General features: G+C 32.8%; 1 protein-coding gene across 1 annotated transcript in view; it reads left to right on the forward strand.

Moving 5' to 3' along the window:
• LOC129230393 (obscurin-like) overlaps positions 1 to 23,638 on the forward strand; it is a 148,958-nt gene that overhangs the window by 104,646 nt on the left and 20,674 nt on the right. The gene's annotated exons all lie outside the window — the stretch shown is intronic.

Below are 23,638 nucleotides of genomic sequence, written 5' to 3' on the forward strand. Positions count from 1 at the left end.
GCTTTTGACATTTCAAGTAAAATAAAAGATGTTTTTATGAATTTTTTGAGTTGCGGACTGAATCGCAAATTTCTAAAAATAGCACATGAACTTACGATTCAAAAAGTAATATTAATAGCAACCATAATAAGAATTTTGAATGAAGGTTTTTTCTGAAGTAAACATGAAATTTATCAGTCTTATTGCGCCATGATATTTTTATCTTTATCTTAATGCCAAAATTTTGCACTTAGCTCCAATGGCATCAATAAATGGCATTTTATCACTTGTGATGTTATGCGCAGAAGTGTAAAAAATAAAATTGGATCCGCGCACTAATTTAAATAATTTTTTTAAAAGATTAAACTTTGTCAAATTATTAGGTAAAATCCTATGTTTTTAAACATGCTCATGCTCTTTCACAAAAAAAAAAAAAAAAAAAAAAAAAAAAAAAAAAAAAAAAAAAAGAAATTTTGGAAACGACACAATTAAGTTTTGCATTTTGGACAGATTTATTCCTTTGGAGTCTGAAGTGCAATTTATAACTTTCCACCAGGCATATTTTAAAAGTAATTAAGGGATTAAATAAATATCTTTGTGCTTGAAAAATAAAATAAGAAATAACAACGTATTATAGCACAAATTGCAGGTTATTGCAAACACGTGTTTCGGGGTTTTAAGGAACCCCTTTTTCAATGCAAAATAAGTGAGCTTATGGATAGGAAGTCCTTTCATCCATCAGCTCACTTATTTTGCATTGAAAAAAGGGGTTTCTTGTAACTACGAAGCACGTGTCTGCAGTAATCTGCAATTTGTGATATAATACGCTGTTATTATTTTTTTTTTTTTTAATTTTACGTGGAAAAGGAGTATTAACAAAAACTATCTGGTGTACTAATTAATTTCTTAAAGTAAGAAATATCTATCTTTATCAGAAAACCTTATCAAAGATACTTGATCAAAGATGTTTGTGCAAATTATTACGAAAAGAGTGTTTAAAAAAATCTCAAAATACTGTCTGACCGTCGATTTCATGGAAAGGCTTATGTCCGGTTTATAGACAGAAATGGACGTATCTATTAGTTTATAGTTGTATTACTTGGTTTGTTACAGATGTACAGTTTCGCCTCTATATTATTTATCCTTAGTTTTGTAAAAATGAAAATTTGCTCTCAGCAACATTTTTTTAATCTGAAATCTATCCGATCTATATTCTCACGGCAAAAATTGATAGATTTATTTATTCACAACAAAGTTTTGAGTTTACCATTTTGCTTTTACGTTCCTGAGCGAAATGAAAATATTTCTTTTCTTTTTGTTGTTTCTATGGTAACTATTTTTGTTTTCCCTTATTTTATTTTAGAGAATGCAATAAATGAATAAGGCACTAGTGACATTTTAAAACGCGTGCATCCAAATCCCATCGTTATTTTCCCTTCTCCCCTGCTAGATTTATTCAGATGGAATAGTATTTACTTGGCAGATTGCCAAATTACATACAATCTGCGGTCAAACAGTATGAAGTATGTTTTCTGCATGGTTATTGCTTTACTGTTTGCAATATGTTTGGGGCATTATCGTCAAAATGGCTCAAAGTGTGTCAGAGATTTTGGAATTTTTCATCTAATTTTATAATTCCTACCAATTAATCCTATTTTTTGTTGATCATCCAATTAATTATGTGTAATCAAGTATGAATAGTTTGTAAATAGTTATTTTATAATGGTAAAAAAATATTCTTCATTGGAAAAAGAGAGAAAACTTCACGTTCTCCGTCTTCAAAAAAATTAGGAGTTAAAAACGTGCTTTTAGATTGTGCTGAAATGCAACAGGGCAATTCCATGGGTAACTGATCGACATATTTAAAGCAAAGAAAATAACTATTTCGAAAATTTCAACGCAAAATAAATATTATAGAGATGACCCTTTCCCCTTGAGATTATTGCATTTTTTCAACTGAATTTAATGACACAATTGAATTTCCGAAGCTTATTTTGGATGACTTAAAAACTGAATTCAATGACACAATTGAATTTCCGAAATATATTTCGGATGGCTTAAAAGCTGAATCAAATAACGCAATTGAATTTCCGAAATATATTTCGGATGGCTTAAAAACTGAATTAAATGACACAATTGAATTTTCAAAACTTATTTTGGATGGCTTTTAAAGTTTTTTTTTTCTTTTAAATCATAGTAACAGATCGCCGACAATGAAAGTAGCATATCTATTCGTTACCGTGATTTTAACAACTTTTTTTAAGCCATCCAAAATATGTTTCGGAAATTCAATCGTGTTCCTGAATTCAGCTGAAAAAGTAAAATAATCCAGGGGAAAAAGTCTTCTGTAACGTATATTTTGTATTGAAAGTTACAAAATACTTACCGTTTTACTTTTAAAATGTCAGTAACTTACTTGTGGAATTACCCAACAACAATGTGAAACTATCAGCTATATTCTGTGTCATAGTACATAAAAATAAATCCCGGGAAAAAATGTTTTTTATTAATGCCCCAACATTTTCTATATTTCGCACTGTCCACTCTTTTACAACCATTTCAAATTACAAAATAAACAATTACATTGAATTTGGTAATATTTTAAAGAAACATTAGCAGTAAAATTCAGGCTTAGTTAGCTAGTTGGAATTCTACAACCAACAAGCATGGTGAGTCAACTATTTTTGGTAACAGTTTATTTGAACTGTTGAATATCCACGGTGTTGCATTGCGTATAAAAAATAAAAAGGTTTTTTATTTCAAATTGCCGACAGAATAATAGTTTTAGAATCATTATCTCATTTTATACTTGTTCTGAAACTGTAACTTTTCTTAATAATTAGAACGAATTTTTAAAAGACTATTTGTCTCTTGTGTCATTTTTTGCATTCTTCCACACGAAATGATCAAAATATTTAAAAACCTTTTTACAAATTACCTATGTACATACTTTATTACACATAAATAAATGGAGAATAAATTAAAAACTATACATAATTACATAAAATACACCGCCAGCTCAGTCATTCCATCCGAGGACTGCAGTTTCGTGCTTTTTAGCACTCTTCAGCCCGGAATAGGAAGTAACTGAGCAGGAGGCAGAAAACCTCTTAAAGGAACCAAGAGAGCCAAACAAACTGGTCTAGCTATTGTAAAATTAGCACACCAGACGAGAGACCGCAGCAAAGGTGCGGTTCCACTCAAATATTGAACGTAAAGATAGGTATTTTGCAGTAAGTTACCGCCCTAAGCCAGGGTTAACAGCTCAGTTACTTCCTATTCCGGGCTGATGAGTTCTAATAAGCACGAAACTGCAGTCCTCAGATGGAATGACTGAGCTGGCGGTGTATTTTATGTATTTCTTACTTAGCCTTGGTTTATGGCGGTAACTTACTGCAATATACATGACTAGCTGCATAGCTCGGCTTTGCCCGGTCTACCTTGAAAATAAAAATTGTGTCAAGTGACGTATATTCAACAATCAGGCGTAAAAAATAAATAAGAAAAAACATCATGATTTCCCTTCCAAACAATGACGACAGATATCAAAATACTTTTAAGAAATTAAATCCAGAAAGATGGATTTAAAATGCGTAACTATGGAAACACAAAATGAAATAAGTTTAAGGAATTAAAATGCGAAAGAAAATGGTTTACAGTTTGAATGGAATCGAGATTTCTTAAACTTGATTTAAAAAGGCTTGTAACTTTTTTTCCTTTCGAGATAAAAGCTTATTTTTTCGACCATAGGTCGAGTTAGATCTGGAGTAAAAAAGGTCGCTTTTTACAATGGCGTCAAAAAGAAAGCTGTGAGACAATTCCTTCATTTTTTATTGATTTATTTAATGAAGAAAGTACTGCCTAAATTTCAGCTAAGCCTAAAAAAATTCGAGCTAAAAACGCAAATAACTCCCGTCGTAATAAAGTTAGAGCATTTGAACAAATTGCGTAGAACGCGGAAAATTCTACCCTTTCTAATGATATGCAATATTAATATGTGCAAGTAATTTTTCACCCCCATATAAGAGAATTTATGTGAAAATAGGACGTAAATTGGAATAAAAAAAAGAACTAATCATCGAACTTTATTCGAACTGGTCTGCAAACCTTTTCAGGACTTAAAGGAACAAACTGTGAGAATTTCAGTGCAATCGGCCGGGTAGTTCTCGAGTTTTGCGAGTTCAAACACACAGACGCTTTTTGGGGACTTCATTTTATACTGTGTAGAGATTAGTTAGCCGGAGTTATTTTAACTGATAAATGAAATTCAACAGTGTCGAACATCATTTGTACTTTTCTCGCGATAATGAGCCCTTACCTACTAGTGCAATAATGTGGTTGTATGATATTACTCGATCTGCAACAATGGGGTTGTCTCTACTCTTATAGTAATCTTATGCAATGCTGTTTTCTTCCCCCTTTTTAAAAAGTTTATTGAAAACAAAAACTGTTAAGTGAAAAATGATCAATGGCAAAAAAAAAGTTGTACGAAAAGAACAGTTCTAAGAATCAACAGTTAAAATTTTTAACCCCAATAGTAAAGGGAGAAACAAGCAATGATTCTCAAATGTATGCCATTACCCTCCCCTTTCTTTCTCTCGCGATACAAATAATTTTAATTGGAATGGCTAAAAACTTGAACAGGATCTGACTAATCCTGGATGCTAGGTCACCCGGGCGACTAGAAAAAATACCTTAGCAATTGATTCTTCTGCTACATCCCACTGAAATTTCCTATAAACTGTGAGAAATAATTTTGCTGGTGCCTGAAAATTCTCTTGGCTCCTAAGATTTTAATATTTGTCGGACTCTGTGTGCATAAAAATATTTTTTTTAGTAACTGCATTTAAAGGAAACCTGATAAATCTTGTAGAATCTTGCCTGGGAAAAGTGCTCTAAGAAACCCCATAAATCTTACTAACACTTAACAAGGAATTTTAACGAAATTGAATATCTTCGATAAAGTCTGCCTCTAATATGGATAGTTTGGATGCTCGCCAAATAGGTGGTCAGCCAGAATTCCCACTTATCAATAACGATAATTCTCTCTCCCTATAAAGTACCAGAACTGCGATGATTATTCTGGGAAATAATTACCTTTCGCTTAATCTCTTCTGAGAATAATCATCGCCCACGGAATGTTGCTTCTGTTTAATGCTTCTGGCGCTCAAAATGACGGAGCAATTTTTTCTTGGTGAAAGACCGCATAAAAGAATAATTAGATCGAAGTGTTCTGCTTAATGCTGCCATTGCAACGTTGACATAGAAGGTTATTAATAAAGAAATTGTTTGCTCTCAATCAGGATTTTCCCCCCCTTCATACGCAATTATTTCCCATTGTGCGAGATTTGGATACGCAATAAAACTTCAACTGCTTAACATTGATCTGAAATTTCATTCTGAGACTTGTACAAATGATTCAGCAGTCGGTTTGCAGATGCTTATTTTAATAAATAAGTGTATTTTTGCACTTCAGAAAATGTATCAATTTCTTCACATCTATTAAATGAACTTTTAACTACTTTTTCCGTAAAAAATATAAGTTAGACTGTCCCACAACGATGGACGAGAAAAACAGCAATCCCATTTCATCAAAATATTTCGATTTTTCTATTTTATTTCTTTTACCGTTGTCATAACATTATATAAAATTAATAAATAAAATAAAATAGATAGCGCAGACGATAAATAAATTTAATAATACTAAGAATAAAGAAATATTAACGTTGCAGACGATAATAAATATATGAATACTAAATGCGAAACGCAGCAGAAGATTAATCAGCTAAAGCAGTATCCAGTGCTCACACAAAACAGCAAAATAAGTTAAGTTACTAATTATGAACTAAAGGATCGCTAAAAAGATTGACATAGAATTCTTGAGCAAATAAGAAGATTTTGAGACTTAACTTGCAAAGTTTTTGAGCTGTTTCAGCAACGTTAGGAAGTTACTGAGGTTTCAGCAACATGAGACTAATTTTAATAAGGCAAATATGTATAATAGTAAAAAGAGAAAACGGGTTTTACTTATAAATTTTTCAGAAAAAGGAATACTCGCCTTTATCTGTAGAAATTTTACTATGGTAACTTTTTCAAATTACAATTTTTTTTTCTTGAATAATGTTTAGGGTAACCCTACATTTAATCTAATCGAGAAACTCGGCTTTAATCTCTAGGTTAATAACGCTTTGTGGGAGGGGGGGGGGGTTCATGAATTAGTGACACTAAGTGACAAAAAGGTAACAAGAAGTGTGGCATCACGCATTTAAAAAATAATATGCTCATGCAAAATGGTTTCGACATGTGACAAAGGAAGGTGGAGGGGGTAAGGTAAGTCGGACACTTTGTGTTAAAAGGAGGGGAGGGGGGGGGACAAAAATAAATTTAACAGATTTGGATGAACTTCACATGCTATGTGCATGATTTCCTCCGACCTTTTTGATAAAAGCTCTTGTCGATAATTGCTGCGCTTTAAATGAATAATTAGCTCTATAAAGTTTGCTTTCATTTTAAGCTGTAGCTATTGCCAATAAAGGCAAGTAAAAAATAGCATAAAAAATGCTAGTTTATGCTTAGTACAAAATTTTTGATTTCTTGATGTTGCTGCTTCCATAGTTCACAAACACTATGGAAAGATTAGGTCCTTTTGGCTCGAGAGATTAAACTTATTTTATTTACAGACCACACGAAAGATTAACACCTAGGTTAACGGTAGGAACCGAACTCATGAATTCCTGTACTGCACTCAGGGAAGCGCAACTACACCACCTTCTAATTTCTTGTATTGCATGCATTTTAATGTGAGTTAGCATTTTACGTTCAATTTTCTTCTATGGTCATTTTATCTTTTGCATTTCATTTTTCATACGCTTTTAAGTAGTATATTATGCAGAAAATACCGTGAACGAAAATCATTTAGTTCTTAACGAATTATAATACTTAGAAACAAAAGTAGTAGTGTAAACTTTAAAGAACAATTTTGATATTTTTTTTCTAAAAAAAACTAAAGCTTTATTTCGTATCAAAAAGTAATGTTTTATTTTGAAGTAATTGTGTTGACTAAAGAAAAGTAAGACATGAAAAAATGTAGAAAGACATGCGAGAAAGAATGCTTCAAAATTAATGTCTACACCAAGAAGTTCGGTTCAATTGTTTCTGGATGTAATTTTTCTTAATATTGTTGCAAAAAATCAAAGTTAAACAAAAATCTTCACTTCTACAAAGAACAAAAATAATTCTCTGCCTGTTAAATCTGACCAAAAACAAAAAGCAACGCATTAATAAATCTTGTTTATATAAATACAAAGAAACTTTCACAAAATATATTATTATTCGTGCAGCTCTTCAAGCTCAGATTACACATTAAATACTACAGCCAACACGATAGGAGCAAATAGCAAAAAAAAAAAAAAAAATATATATATATTAGATCCAGAAAGTTCCAAGAACTAATTTTGCTGAGTAACTTATCAACTAATGTAATTCTTATCCAGATAAATTATTTTATCTTTTTTATAAGATAGTACTTATCTTTTTAGAGACATCGCTTTTTATGTGGAATTGTAAACGTGATTGGTGGTGTGTAAAGATTATGCTATTGGTTATAATATTTATAACTATGCGATTTCTTCTCTTCTGAAGGACATATTTTTTACAATGCATTTAAAACAAATTGCTGTTTGAAATACCATCTCAAAAGGAAATTTTTAGGGCCATAGGAAAGGGAAGAGGTGCAGCTCACTTGCATTGAAAAATGGATCCCTTTTAACTCAGATACTCGATTTTTTTTTTTAAACTTGTACACTTTAGCGTTGTTTAATTATCTTTTACATTTCAGCGCAAACGCATTTATTTAGTTTTTATACCTTTCAATTTTCCTGAGATATGTTACCAGCGGCAGGCGCTCGTTTAGACAGGAAGGGGGTCAGGATCAGAGATTGTCTTCTGGATTTGCGAAATTAATGAATTTCCTTTTGTGTGGGAGCAATTTTTTGTTCTTTTAAAATGAGTTTATACTCTTTCTCCTCGTCCGATCCCTGAAAAATTTTGAAACAAAGGGCCTGGCAAAGCGTATTTTGAAGTAAGTAGTACCTCGAAGTGATTTTTTAGAGATCGTTTTTAAGGTTTTTAATTCAAATGTTTGATAACGCTGTCGCATGAGTTGGCTAATAGAAAGAAATGGTCGCGATCGCGACTTTTAACCTTTTTAAGGGCTAAATGGATCATACTTATGTGCGTACATATGATTTTAAATGGCAAAATAATGGAAAGAAAGAAAAAAAACTACAGATGATAAAAAATTTTCGAAGTTAGTGTGACGATTAGAACTGATGTAAAGATTATTTCTAGCTAGTTAAAACACAAAACTAAAATAGATTATGATACAACTAGTGACGACGAAATTCGTGAAACTAATCAAGGAAAAGATGGATAAAATTAAAAAAAAAAGTTATTGTTGAAAATAATCATTTGACTTCGTTGTTATGGTTACGAATAGCATAAATAGTTGAATTTTCCTTCAACAATTTAAAGTATTGAAAAGTATACTGTAAAAGTAAGAATGCTTAAGAGAAATAAAGGATGATTGCATTCAGCATTGGACCCGAAGTACAAAATCAACTCTCATTTTTGTATTCATTTCGGTAAATTTCCCAACATTTATAAGAAAATATTATAAAAAGAAAAATTATTTTTATTATAACAAACACACATAATTATACATTTTAAAGATTTTCCTAAAAATGAAAACTTTGCACTGAAATTGTTTTTAACTGATTGAGCTCCCCAAATGCTTCACCCTTTGTTCAACTTGTACTGAAATCGCAACTCAATACTTTCTGTAGCCAGCGGATTGAAAATTCAGTCCTTTTTCAAACCACGGAAGAAATTACACCCTACAGATTGTTGTGGCTATAGAGCTCGTTCCACTAAGGGTTCAAAGGTTTCATAAACAATTTAAGGTGGTTGTCAGAACGTTGAAAACAATTTTAAAACGTTGATAAAAGTGTTTTTTTTTTTAATTTCCATACTTCTTTTTTGATTTATTTTCATTCTTCAAGACTCAGAATTTCCTCGCAAAATCTATCTGTCAATTTTTTTTAACTCAAAAACATTAATTTTTTCTTTTTCCGAGCTTTAAATTTTGATTTTCATCTCAAATTTGGATAATTATTTGTAAAGATATTTTTTACGACAAAGTTTCATTTTAACTGTTTAATCGAGCATTAAGATTGTAAAACATTAAAAAAATATCTGAGGATAGAATGTAGCAGTGTCTTTTACTCTATACAACTCACAGATTCGCAATAATGATTTAGCTAAAAGAATTGACTTCTTTTACATTTAAAGTAACAAACATAACCGTTTTGAAATGCAGCAGTGCTCTGTTTTTTAATTCCTATACTTCGTTTTTTTACTTCAACAACCTGTCATGCTTCTGAAAGCGCGGCAAGTTCCAATCTCATCTTTTGCATGGTCCCTTTGAAATTTTAAACTCAAATATCTCTTTGAGTTTTGGTCATAAAAATGACAAGTTTTTTGTGTTGGTAATATTTTCCAATACAGATTTTTCCCTACAGATAAGTTTGGGGACTTGGATCCGGTACAAAAAATTAAATTTTGTAATTTTTTTATTCACTTACTTTTTTTGCTTCAAACTTTCAATATCTCAACTCTGCATCTGATTTTAAACATTTTTGCAATTGGAAGCATGAATCTAGGACAAACGGTTACGAAAATAGAGGTCTTGCAGATTAAACGGGAACGCCCTGTATATTTATGTATGCATATATGCGTCTCGGACATAACAGTAATAGATGGAGCGGCAGTCGACTAGATTCAAAAAAAAAAAAAGAGAGAGAACTCTGGACATATAGTCACGAGAGAGTCTTGTGTAAAGTCCCAGAACAGGGACCTCTTGATCTTTTATTAAGTCTATCTGTAATATAATTATAAATCGAAGTCATCATCAAACCAATCGATCAGTTAATCTCTTGTCGTAGTTGTCTCAGACGAATTCATTTCAGATCATGACAGAAGACTTAACTCGGAGTACTACTATGCAGGTCAGCTTAAAATTTTGATTCAATATCTGTTTATTGTGTCAGTTCTAAATAATTCCTTAACTCAAATAATACATAAATGCAATACAGTATGTATGTGCGTATGTATCTCGCATAACTCAAAAACGGTGCACCGTAAAAGTCTGAAATTTCGCTCTTAGGTTCTACATGGGGTTCAATTGTGCACCAGTTCTTTCGGTTAGATTCAAATGTTTCAAAAGCGGTCACTAAAACTTTTTTTTGGAGGGGGGGGGGAGAGAAAGGATGTATCGATGTTAATTCCAACGAAGACACAACTGATGTCTCAAACAGGCGACAACTTAGCGATACATCGCCTAGCTTTTGGTTGGAGTTAAGCTTTACGACCAAAAAAAAAAAAAAAAAATGAAATTTTCAAATTTTTTTGCCAATTTGGTGATATTTTGCGAAATTCTCCTACAATTAAAACTCAGATTGTTAATATTTGGAAAATTAATCTCTGTAAAAGCTTTTTTTGTGCCGGTGTGCCAAAAACTAAAGGTTTAAGTAAATTAAATATGTTTTTTTCCCCGCTACAGTAATAATATATTGTACTAATGCTCTTTCTTGTACATTCCATTTAGCGTTTGATGCTCCAAACACAGGCCATACACACTAGCAAAAAAAAAAAAAAAAAAAAAACATTGCATTTGTTTACATTGGCTTTCTTTATGCCATAACTGCACCTAGCCGACCAATGATAAGATGGAAAGACTAACATCCGGTTTACATTTGGAAATGGACGCATCTATTAGTTTTCAGGGATGATAGCTTTTGCAAACGTGTGTTAACATCCTCTACATTAAGCAGAGTCACATTGAAATTAACGCAGAACGAGCTTCAAATTTTTGGTTTTCCCCCACATTCAGATAGACTTGTCTTAACCAGACGTTTGCCAATTCCATATCATCCGTGCACAGATTGTACCTTACTTTTACAGGTGCTAGAAAATTTCTTAAAAATTATCCACGTAAGAAGTATTGCTTCTAGCACGGGTACATGAGTACACATTATATCCATTCTCGTGAGTTGTTAAAAAAACCCCGATTGTTTTATAAACGCCAAATGAAGTAGTGTGGGGCTCTCAATTGGTTTTTTAATGCAAGGAGAAAAAGCAGTTGACGAGTATGCTGTCAGGTCCTTAGAGTAAAAATATTAAGTGCATCTTATACTATATGGGGCATTCAAATGAAATCCGGTCACTAGTGTAAAGTAACGGTAACGATTTTATTAATTCAAAAATAGTTGCCAAAACTGTAGACACGTTTATCCCTTTGCGACATTAGTCGATCTATGAATAAGCTAGTAGGCTACTGTCGGATCCAAGCCTGGACCTAGTCACACACTTCGTCGTCTGAAACAAGCTAAAAGCCATCAATGTCCGCGAATAGCTAGTTTCAGAGATCCAAAAACATCTGACCTCTGAAACATCTGACTTATGAAAGTCACACGGTGAAAGGTCGAAATTGTACTGTGTGTATGTTCCAGTGTTTGCCACTGAAACTGCTGCAATGTCGTCTTCACCACAATGACCTTGTGTGGGCACCTTTAGGACAACATGCCTGACCGTTTCGACTGAATGGTCCATCTAAGGTTCGGTAAAAGGGCTTGATAACACTGGGCATTGATGGTGATTCCCCGTTCCAATTGGCAGCACAGTGGTCAACAGCTACAGGTGTTTCATTGTGTACTTCATCAATACGGAGACGTCTGCTGCAGCGTGGGCTGCGCGCAAAGATTCTTTTATACAGGATTCCTCTCACGCAAAACCATCGCCGCCTGCGGCTACAATGAGCCAATGTGCATAGGAGCTGGCGTGCTGATTGGCAGCAGGTCGTCGTTTTTGACGAATCCCGCTTCAATTTGTGCCACCATGATGGTCGAATTCATGTCAGGAGCTATGCTATGCCAGTGAACGTCACATTCCGGAGTGCATTATCGAACGCCACAGTGGACGAACACTAAGAGTTATGGTCTGAGGTGCCATAGCATATCATGGACGATCACAATTGCTACGAATTGTGGGCAATTGAAACAGTACCCGATACATGAACAAAGTTTTACAGCCCCAAGCTATTCTTTTCCTGCAAGGATTGCCAGGAGATGTATTCCAGCAGGATAATGTCCGTCCACATATCGCCAAGATTTTCAAATTCTACCTTGATTCACAGCAGGTACAGCTTCTTCCTCGGCCTGCATATTCCCCGGAAATGTCACCGATTGAACATGTGTGGGGTTTCGTTGGGCGGCGTCTCGTCGTGATCCTCGTCCTGTTGCTTTGACAGACGAACTTTGGTTGCGCATACAAACAATATGGAATACTCTTCCGCAGGCAGATATTCAAACTTTGTTTCACTCCATGTCGAGTGTGTAGCAGCTCTTATTGCGGCGCGTGGTGGCCACACAAAATACTGATTTCTATCTTTTTTTATTGTTTGTTTGGTTTGAAAATGTAATCATTTATTTGTACCATTACCACTCAACTGTGTATTAAATTTCGTTCAACTATGATGCTTCCTTTATGGTGTTGCAATTTTCACAAACAGGAGTATATATGTATAGGGGTAAGGGGACACAAATGAACATGGAATATTTTACTAAAATATTTACAAGCAAAAAATCTTGAAAAATTCTCACGTAATGGCAGTATTAGTCCTTTCTCTTAGTGAAGCTTTTAGAGCTATGAACCATTTTATGTTTATGTAGTGTCAATTTATATGTTTTAGTATGTGTTGTATGTAATTTTATCCCTGTCTTTTTCTCGTGAAAACGTATTTTAAACTAACTATTAAGCTAAACTTAGTTATGATAAACCATTACATAAACATTCAAGTAAACTTATACCATTGTCTATTTTTTTTAATAAATTGAAAATTCTCTTTTTTACCAGTTAGTTTTAAGGTAGATGATAGGGTAAGGTGAACATAACATCTGGGAGCACATGTGTATTGTTTCCATGTCCCCTTTGTAATATTAAGCATATTATAAATGCTAAAAATATGTAAATATTTATTATTATCACTTTTCTATAGCCAAATTGTAAATTTATTGTTACTTATTATTATTATCAACGGTTAAAAAAATACTGTGAAATATTTTTTCTCGTCATTTTCTTAATTTTTTTTAACTAAATCGTTGGTCTACAGTTTAGTGTTGTGTAATTATTGCAGGGAATAAAAAGTCACAAAATGCTTTCGTTTAGTTAGAAACTATTTTAAAATACATAACCATACTCTGTATGAAGTGTTAAAGAAATATATAATTATAATAATCTTTACATAACAAAAGATTCTTTGTAATATGCAGTTTTATAATTCATTTTTGTGTCTATCCATTGATTAGAAAAGGCTAAAGGCTACGAGACTTACATGTTTGACAAGAAATACTTTCCTAACAACACAATTACTGCACAATTTTAAATGACCCAGTGTACGTTACAAACCGTTCAATGTAATTAGTACTGTTTGACCGCGGATTGTATGTACTTTGGCAATCTGCCAAGTAAAAACTATTCCATCTGTATGAATCTAACATGGGAGAAGGGAAAATAACGATGAGATTTTGATGCACGCGTTTTATAATGTCACTAGTGCCTTATTCATTTATTGCATTCTTTTTACTTATAATAAAGCTGAAAGTCTCTCTGTCCGGAGGATGTCTGGATGTCTGTGACGCGCATAGCGCTTAGACCGTTCGGCCGATTTTCATGAAATTTGCACAAAGTTAGTTTGTAGCATGGGGGTGTGCACCTCGAAAATATTTTTCGAAAATTCGATTTTCTTCTTTTTTTTATTCCAATTTTAAGAAAATTTTACCGAGCAAATTATCACAACGTGGAAAAGTAAATTACGAAATTATTATTACGTAGAACCGTAACATTGGCGAGCAAATGAACATAACAAATTGGCCAGAAATTCGTCATCCATTATTTGTAAACATACAGGCGAACCAAAAGACCTTTTAATTTTTCTATTACGGGCAAAGCCGTGCGGGTACCACTAGTCTAAAATAAAATAAGGGAAAACAAAAATAGTTACCATGGAAACAACAACAAAAAAAAAAGAAAATATTTTCATTTCGTTCAGGAACGTAAAAGCAAAATGGTAAGTTCAAAACTTTGTTGTGAATAAATATATCAATTATATTTGCCGTGAGAATATAGATCGAATATAGTTTGGATTAAAAAAATGTTGCTGTAAGCAAATTTTCATTTTTACAAATCTAAGGCTAAATAATACAGAAGCAAAAGTGCACTTTTGTAGCAAACCAACTAACACCCCTATAAACTAATAGATACGTCCATTTTCGCCGATAAACCGGATATTAGCCTTTCCATGTAATCGATGGTCAGACAGTATATACCTATATGTTTTTATTAATGGGATTATCTTTAAAACATGATGCTTGTTCTGCATTTTAAAATTACGTTCATATGTGCCTCTTTGAAGGGGCACATGTGAACAATTAAAAACGTTAAAAAAAAAAATACCGTAAAAAAATTTCTTTAAAAAAATCTCAAAAAAAAAAAAAAAATCTCAAAAAAATCCATAACACAAAAGGAGAAAATGTTCAACCGTGGGTACATTTGCGCTGAGAAATTGATAATATTTTTTGAATTAAAAAGAAATGAAAAAAAAGAAAAAAAATGCTCACATGTGCCCCCCTTTCCCCATATTTTTTACAAAGCACACACTGACAGTATTTCTTAATTTTTAACAAAAGCAGTTCAATTTTGACATGAAAACTTTAAATGCATTCACATCAATAAACCTTGCTAACAATGAAACACAAACAATGATGGTTGTTTCTAAATAAACTCAGCAACAAAGTACCGGAAAGATCTTTATTGAAATTTGCCAATATTTGCTTTCTTAAAGATGTTGCGAAAGGAAATGTTGGGGGAATAAAAAAGGCAATTTGATTTTTATTTACGCTGTAACACAATTACTTGGGGCCCCAAGAGTGACAATTTCAACCTTTTCAAGAAACATCTTTAATGTGAAGCAAACAGGACAAATAAAACTGAACAAGCAAATAAATCAGCAAATAAACAAGCTTAATGGTACAAGGCGAAGAGCGAAAATGGAAACATATGCAGTTTTTCATGGGAGCGAGTTTTCTCACCGGACTTAAGGGAAAAGACAGGAAAACAAATTTAATTCCCTAACATGTCGTTTGCATATGTAGTTTCTTTGGTAGTTATTTTTTCATGACACTTTCCAAAGTGTGAAAACACAGGAAAAAACATTGGTTGAGAGTTTTTATTAGGTTTAACTGTGCTGAGCATTTTTATATTCTTTTCTGAAAGGGGTTTTTTACATCAGTCAAAAGTACTACTTTTCGTCACTGAAGTTGATAAATGAGCAAAAAATGAGCGAGGAAAATATCTTGTTTTCAAAACGTTTAATTTTTAGTTAATTTTTTAAAGTGTCCGATTTTTCAAACAAGGCGTAGTCCTTATGACGTCACAAATGATGAACTTTGGCGCGTATTTCATTGGCACTCTGAATGCTGACGCTTGCTGTCTACCGCGTTTCCACGTTATGATAATTCAGAAGCGAATTAAATATTTTTCACCACACTTGCTATAACCACATCGTTGCCAGCACATGTGAGTAAAGATGCGAATTAAATATCTCGCTCTGCACTAATGGCATCAATGAATGGCATTTTATCTCTTGTGATGTCATGTGCAGAAGCGTAAAAATATATTTTTTAAAAATTTTAAACTTTGTCAAATTATTTGAAAATTGGACAGGTCCTATGTTTTTAAGCATGCTCTTTCAAAAAAAAAAAAATACTTTTTTTAATTTCGGAAACGACCCCATTATTTAAGCGTTTCATATTATTAGGAAGCAATTCACCTTTTTTAATATGGAGTGATCGTGGTGAGTAGGTAGCTATTAATCCCGTATGACGCAGGCAGAAGCGAGTCCATTACCTTAAAATCGAGTAAAGTAAGAAGAAGGAATGTTTGCCATATTTGCAATTTTATCGGCGTTGTGGCGATATGAATGTAGTGTTAACAAGTTTAATCGAAGAGAAAATAATCGTCTGCTGCATTTATATTGCTTAAGTTATAATTTATTCCAACTGAGATAGCAATAAATTTCTTGAGGTGGCAACTCTTTATCTCTGCATAGTACAAAATGAAGTCTCCAAAAAGCATCTGTGTGTTTGAACTCGCAAAACTCGAGAACTACCCGGCCGATTTCGCTGAAAATTTCACCATTTGTTCCTTTAAGCTCTGAGAAGGTTTGCAGGCCAGTTCGAAAAGAATTCGATGAATAGTTCTTTTTTTATTCCAATTTAGGCACAATTTTCACGTTAATTCCCGAATATGGGAGTGAAAAATTGCTTGCATATATTAATATTAAATATCGTTAGAAAGAATAGAATTTCCCGCGTTCTACGCAATTGGTTTCAATGCTCTAACTTACTTACGGCGGGAGTTATTTACATTTTTAGCTCGAATTTTTTTAGGCTTAGCTGAAATTTAGGCACTACTTTCTTCATTAAATCTATCAATAAAAAGCGAAGGAATTGTCCCACAGTTTTCCTTTTGACACCATTCAAAAGAGCTTTTTTTTTACTCCACATCTAACTCGACCTATGGTCTAAAGTTTAACCCTCTATCTCCATTAGAAAAAAAAAGTTAGAAGCGAATTAAATGAAGTTCAAAATTCTGTTCTCCATTCAAGTTTTTAACCATTTTATTTTGTGTTTCCATGGTAACGCTTTTTGAATCCATTGTTTCTTTCCATCTTTCTCATTTTCAATTCTTAAACTTATTTTATTTTGTGTTTCCATGGTTACGCTTTTTAAATCCATCTATCTCATTTTGTTTTAATTTCTTAAAAGTATTTAATATCGGTCGTCATTTTTTGGAGGAGAAATTTTGCATGATGGTTTTTTTTTCTTTTATTTATGCCTGATGGTTGAATATATGTCACTTGAAAAATTTTTGTTTTCAAAGTAGACCGGGCAAAGCCGGGCAACGCAGCTAGTTTTTAATATATTGCCTTTTGATAGAAGATAGTTGATGTGCGTAAAGGAGTAGCGTAAGTAGTTTTAAGGATTGGTACGTAAAGTTTTTTGAATTGCCGAAAGAAAATATTTTTGAATGAAACCAATGTTTTGGAAATTTTTTGAACGCATTAAAGCTAGTATTTTGAAATTTTATTTGGTTGCTCGAAAGATCAAGAGGTATGCTTACTGTTTAGTCTGTGTGTGTTTAAATTAAAATCCTGCTGTTTGATTACATTGACAGTTGACCTATACATTTGAGTATTTTAAATGCATAATGTCGCCCTCTTCTTTGGTTGTTTTAGATTTTGAACATCATTCTTGCTTTTAACACAGAAATTTTTTTCATGTGTGCTATTTGATAGATTTGCGAAAATAACTTAATACTCGTTATTTACTATGCAACTGAAATTGAGCCATTGAGAAGCAAAATAATTTGAGTGGATGTTTTTAAAGTTTGGTCAAAACACGTGCAAAGTTCCAATCCTAGGTAGGCTTTCTTAGAAAAGTTTTTCTGAATCATTCTGTTTCGTAGCATCTACAATAGCAACTAATACCATCTCTTGCACCTAAACAGAAATGAGTTTCGTCTACCATTAGCACTGGCTATTTCCAACATTTTGTACTTACAAATTTTGAGGATGTCCATAAATGGTGTCAAATATTTTTCAATAAATTTAACCCCCTCTAACCTTTGTCCCAAAATGATGCACTTGATCTTACCTCTCTCTTCTTTTTGTCACATGTTACACTGTGTTTTATAAGCATATTGTAATGAAACAATGTGATGTCATACTTCTTGCTACCCCCTCCCTATTTATTTCATTTACTAGATTTTCTATTTCTTTCCCTGTCTAAGTTTATTATTGCTTCTTATTCAACTCCAGATTAAATTCCATGTCTCATAATCAATTTCATTAGGGACTCTATCTCTGCTATTTTATTAAATTTTTATCACTTTTATTACTATTTATCAACTGCTAGGAGGAGGAGATATCGCTAGGGTTTTTCTCCCCTTCCCCCCCCCCTTCAAGAAGTGAAAATACTTCTTAATATTATTTAGAAAAAAAGGAAATTCATTTTGTAGGAGGGAAACATACGAAAAGAATGAAAGGCCATAATAAAGTTCAATTTCATTAAAAAAAATTAATTTTCTAAGGATGAAATGGAAAATGGCAGGGAAGGATGAGATTTGTGCTATTTATATTTTTTAAAACCTTTGGAATGTTTGACACATTTTTAATCAAAAAGAAAAATAAAAGTATTTGAATGTAGTATTTCGAAAGTTTGTAACTGCTTTCCTCCCATTTTTCATGATGCTTACCTTTCATTTAAAGTACGGGGCTTGAAATTACTCTTCATGTCAGAAATTCGAATGTCTTGCCAATAAACTTTTATTTAAAATACAGAGCATGAGCTTAAGTTTGATTTTGAAAACTCTATTTGTCCTCCCACCTCACCACCTCTTACGATGCTAAACTTTAATTTCAAATACAGAGCAGGAAATTACGCTTCACTATACTTTTAAGAGTATTTACAGTTTTTAACGTGAGTCATACACTTGCAGAGTCGTCAAAAACATATCTGCTTGTATGTTTATAGGTCTAACTCTATAACTGTTGCTCGTGCTAAACCCAATATTTTATTGAAATTTCTCTATAATACAATTAACATTACATATTTTTGAGCAAGTTGTCAATGATTCAGAACAATCGACTGAAAGCAGTGGTTTTTGATTGAAACCAATTCTTCTGTAAGTACTAATGTTCAAATTTTTCAAAAATGGGTTTTGAAATAACCAAATCAAGACATTTCATTCCTATTCTATTTCAAGAGCTCTATCCTAATCAAGTTTCTTCAAAGCAAACCAATATTTTTGTTCAGGATTTATATATATGTATCAATTTTCCTCGTAGGTGCTATTGTTAAACTTTATTAAAATGTTCAAAATGGAACAAAAATGTTCAAATCGAATAATTTAACCTTTTGCTTAGAAACTGTTTCGTTCGTATTTGACTACTATCTCAAATGCTATTATACTAGGGCAGTGTGTGTGCGTAGGGGAGGGGGGGTTCAGACACTCACGTAGGCCGGCCGATACACGTATTTCCTTCATATCACAACTCTTTTTTAAATCTTTTTTTTTAATACTTAATTTGTTAGCAAACACGAAACTCTTAATGGTACTTGCTTTTTTTTAAAGAAACTTTGGTGTTGCCTTCCTTAGACTGATTGGAAAAATGGTGGAACTCGTGTAATTTAGAATCTTTAAGAAAATTTCTTGGGAATATTGCTTAAAAATATATTTAAATTAATGATATTCTTAAAAATCAATTGATTTAAAGCATGATTAAAATTACTGATTAAAATCATTGGCACCCTGAGGAAAATTGCCGATTTTTGTGATGTATACCTTACTAAAATAGTTATTTGTTGTATGCTTTAATACGAGTTATGGATATTTCACTGAATCGGTAATCACTGTAATGGGGTTTCCCTGCAGTTTAATAAGTCTTCCAATTGGAGTTCAACTACGAGTTATGGTATAAAATGTTTTCAAGTCGCATTTAATGAATATAACAGTTAAATTTTCAATCTAAAATTCTGATAAAACTATTTTGTAACATTCGCCGACGATGTGGAAAAACTACACACCCTGGTTGAGCGGCTTTTGTTGCATTCTGAAATATTTAATTTTTTCAAATGTATTTTTCTCTCTGACATAACTGACGTACATTTTATTAAATGCACTGCAGTTGAACATTGTTTTCAAACGAAAACACTTTCCTCTTTTGTTTCATCTTAACACAATTCTTTGCTAAAGAGAAGTGACTGAATCAACTTTCAATGGCAAGGATTCAACGGGAGGTAAACAAGGAAAACAACAATGAATGAAACATTTTATTGCAGAAAGCGAGATAAATATAAATACCAACAGTTTTTCTGGAGAAAGAGCTGTCTGACGAGACATCTGGGAATGTTCTAAAAATAAATTTAATTTGTAAGGACCGTGTTTGCGTTTGGTTCGCATCTTGTCTGTTTTCGCAGCCTATTTCGAAACAAATTAAGCCATAAAATGTTGTCTGAGAAACCAGCATGATGTATTTCGCAAAGATTAACGCTGTAGATGTTCTTGGAGCATTTAAAAGTATTTTAGATTCTTTCTTCTTTTGGATTTAAATATGTTTTCGACAAATTTTGGCAGTTTTTTGAGCATTGATACATTATTTGGAGATTTGTAGTTCCAATTCGATTCTCCCAAGGAAGCTGCCATTTAGCGGGGTCGCCTCGGAATAGTTTTATGCAAAGAGAATTCTTAATTTTCTATTTTCAGCCCCAAAAAATTAAACCAGTTATTATGATGGAGGGTAGCAGAAATAAACCACACCCAATAAATGTGACGTAATATTAACAAATTAATACATTAAAGTACATATTGTGGCAACTTCGAGGTTGCAGCCTGAATACAGCCGTGCTGAACATTTGAAAATGAATCGATAAAGACAATTCATCTCATTTTGACTCCTTGTGCATTGATTTTTATATAAAAGTGCCGTATCTCAAGTACATGTAATATCGTCGCCTCAGAGCAACAGTAATGTATCCAATCCCAGAAACAACACTAAGATATCTTACTATTGCTCTGAGGCGGCGATATATCGTCGCCTTAGCAATAGTTAGGCATTTAATCTCCGAAATAGCAGTAAGATACCCCAATGTTGCTTTGAGGCGACGATATGTGTACAGTGTTGTCAGCAAATTTATAATTTTATTTAGAAATCTTCGGTATTTGGAAAAACGAGCTTACTTTTTTAAATGTTAATTCAACTCTTTAATTATTCGAAATTCAGACTTCGTGGGAGAAAACAATAAGGATATAATACCTGATCGTAAATTAAGAAGAGGAGTTTTGATGCGAAAAAAAAAAGTCCCTCTTGAAAGGTTACCGCTATTTTTAATGAAGTCAAACCGTATATAAGGGCCATTCCAACGTTAGGTAGGTGACTTTTTGACACAATTTCGTTGCAAATAACAATAAAAACCAATATGATATTTTAAAAGTATTTCTTAGCAGTTGCTACTGGATTTATAGAAGATATGTAAGAGGTTTTAGGTGGCAGTTTTATTTTCATAGGACAGTTCTAATTTTTTTTAATAAAAATCTACAGTTTACGTCGGGTCTCGGCTAAAATGCGCACAGAGGGCCTCTGATACTCAGGAATTAACGAAACGAATTTCGTTTAAGAGTTTTAGAAACATCCAAAGCGATCTAAAGATAAGTTTTGAGTTATAAAGTTGTTCTTTTGTCCGGTATGACAAAAAAAAATTTACATTAAAAAGAACAAATCTTGATTGTTGAACATTTGAACTTGACACAACTTTTATTTTGAAGGCAACGCTTGGCGACGCAGCTGGTAAACCTGTAAAGATGAAGTTGTAGAATAAGATGCAAATGGCAAAGGTGAATTTTGAGAGAAAAATAAGGAGACTGAGAAAAGCTTGTTTAGATGCTACTGAATGATTTCTTTATCATTTCTTTTTTACCTGTATTTTTATGTATTTTAAGCGTAAAATGAGCTTAAACAACACAACCGTGAAATGAAATCTCTGAAATACATTTCTGATTGTCAATACCTGTATTGTTCAAGAAACGGTAGAATAACACGCTGTCTAAGATAAATATATTTTCGTTTCTCTCTTCATTCTAATAACAGTCTTCAGGGGAGAAGTGACAATATCAAGCATTCGAAGAAAAAAGGTTTTACTCGCCTTAAAAGAAAAACACGACAAAAGGGTTCGTTTTATTGAAAAAGCGAAAGAAACTAAAGTAACCCGAGTTTTTCGAGGAAGTGTGTGTCAAGAAAATGAGTATTCGGAAGACTAGGGAGTATATTGAAAGAAAATTTAATTTCTAAAGACGTAGTTTGTTTTTGGTTGATTTTGCATTTTTCTCGGATTTGTATTTAGAAAGAAAATAAGCTTAAAAATACCTTTGCGATTTAAAATTCAGAAATCTTTCTGAACTTAATTTAAATTAAAAGAAACTTCCTTTTTCTTGCTCATAGCTGCGTCTTTTATGATAATTTTAAACGATGTAAAATAGAGTAATTAATAATTGTTAGTTTAGAATTCATACTAAAATTAAAGCACTTGTTACTTCAAAATATCAGATATTTTTCATAGCTCAGAAATGTTCAATGCTTCAAATGATTGTTTTCACTTTTTTCAGGCATTAGAAGAATTTATTATTAAATAGTATTTTTTTTTAATTTTAAGGAATTTATGATATATAACAGGACTGTGATATTTTATACCAGACAAAATGAATCTTCAAAAAATCACAAAAAATTAGCTGTGTGGTATATTTTCTCATTTACTTATGAACGCTGTAGCGTTATGAGCAACTATTTTTGAGCAAATGGTTTTTGGTTATTTAGCGAAGGTTACGTTAACCGTTTTCAGGCCGTATTTCAGAATAAAGCGGTAGTATTCCGCTTCGAATTGACGTCATTTCTAATCCCTCAAACAGTCTCCGTTTGCAGAATATTTATGCGGACACAGTTTGAAGGAGAAATTATGACGTCATACGAAACGGAATGATTCCGTGCGGATGACGGAATAAGCCCCTAAATAACGTTCTGGAAGGATTCTTTTCACGTTATAATAGATCTTAATTTGATTTTAAAGTTGATTTATTTACATTTTTTCTTTTTACGTACTGGACAGCATTGAATTTAATTTTCTCAGTAGCAATGAATCCCCTGTTTGAAAGTGCTACGTTATAGGACATGCAAAAAATAAAATAAAATAAAAAAATAAATAAATAAATAAAAGAAAAATGACAAATTTGCAGTTATTGTCGTTACCTGCTCACGGCAGAATAGTGGATGACGGCCCACAAGTTGGATGCATACCACCAAAAACATCTTTATTACATTAATCTACGAGGGCAAATCAAAACGTCTTTGCGCCTATTTTTTATTTGCCAAAAAAAGATACAAACAGGTATTTACAAATATACGTAGTAAACTATGCCACTTACACTATTTCTCCAGATAGCCACCACACCGGTTCAGACATTTGTTCCATCGCCGCACTAAATTAGAGATCCCCCTGTGGTAGAATTCTTCCGGCTGCCTGTGGAACCACCGTCGGACTGCGTTCTTAGCTTCTTCGTCACATGTGAATCTCAGTCCTGCCAGAAGTTTCTTCAGTGGAACGAAAACGTGATCATCACTAGGGCAAGGTTTGGACTGTGAATTGCTATAGGTTTTTGTCCCTTGCTCCATAGAAAATGAATAACACTTCGCTGCTCATAAGCTGTGGATGTTTGAAGAACAACAGCCCTCTTAAATGACTGATAGCAGCTCCGCTCTTCTGAGCAAATAGCAGATACGGCTGGTACGGTTCAAGGAACTGTCACTGCTGGGAATGTATATATTTGCTTTGTATTCACAGCCATATTTTGTCTAAAAAAATAGGCACAAAGACTTTTTGATTCGACCTCGTATATAGATATTACCAAAAATGTCTACAACTTAAACCTCCTAGGT

This window comes from Uloborus diversus, chromosome 9 (genome assembly GCF_026930045.1).
Source record: "Uloborus diversus isolate 005 chromosome 9, Udiv.v.3.1, whole genome shotgun sequence".
NCBI lineage: Eukaryota > Metazoa > Arthropoda > Arachnida > Araneae > Uloboridae > Uloborus > Uloborus diversus.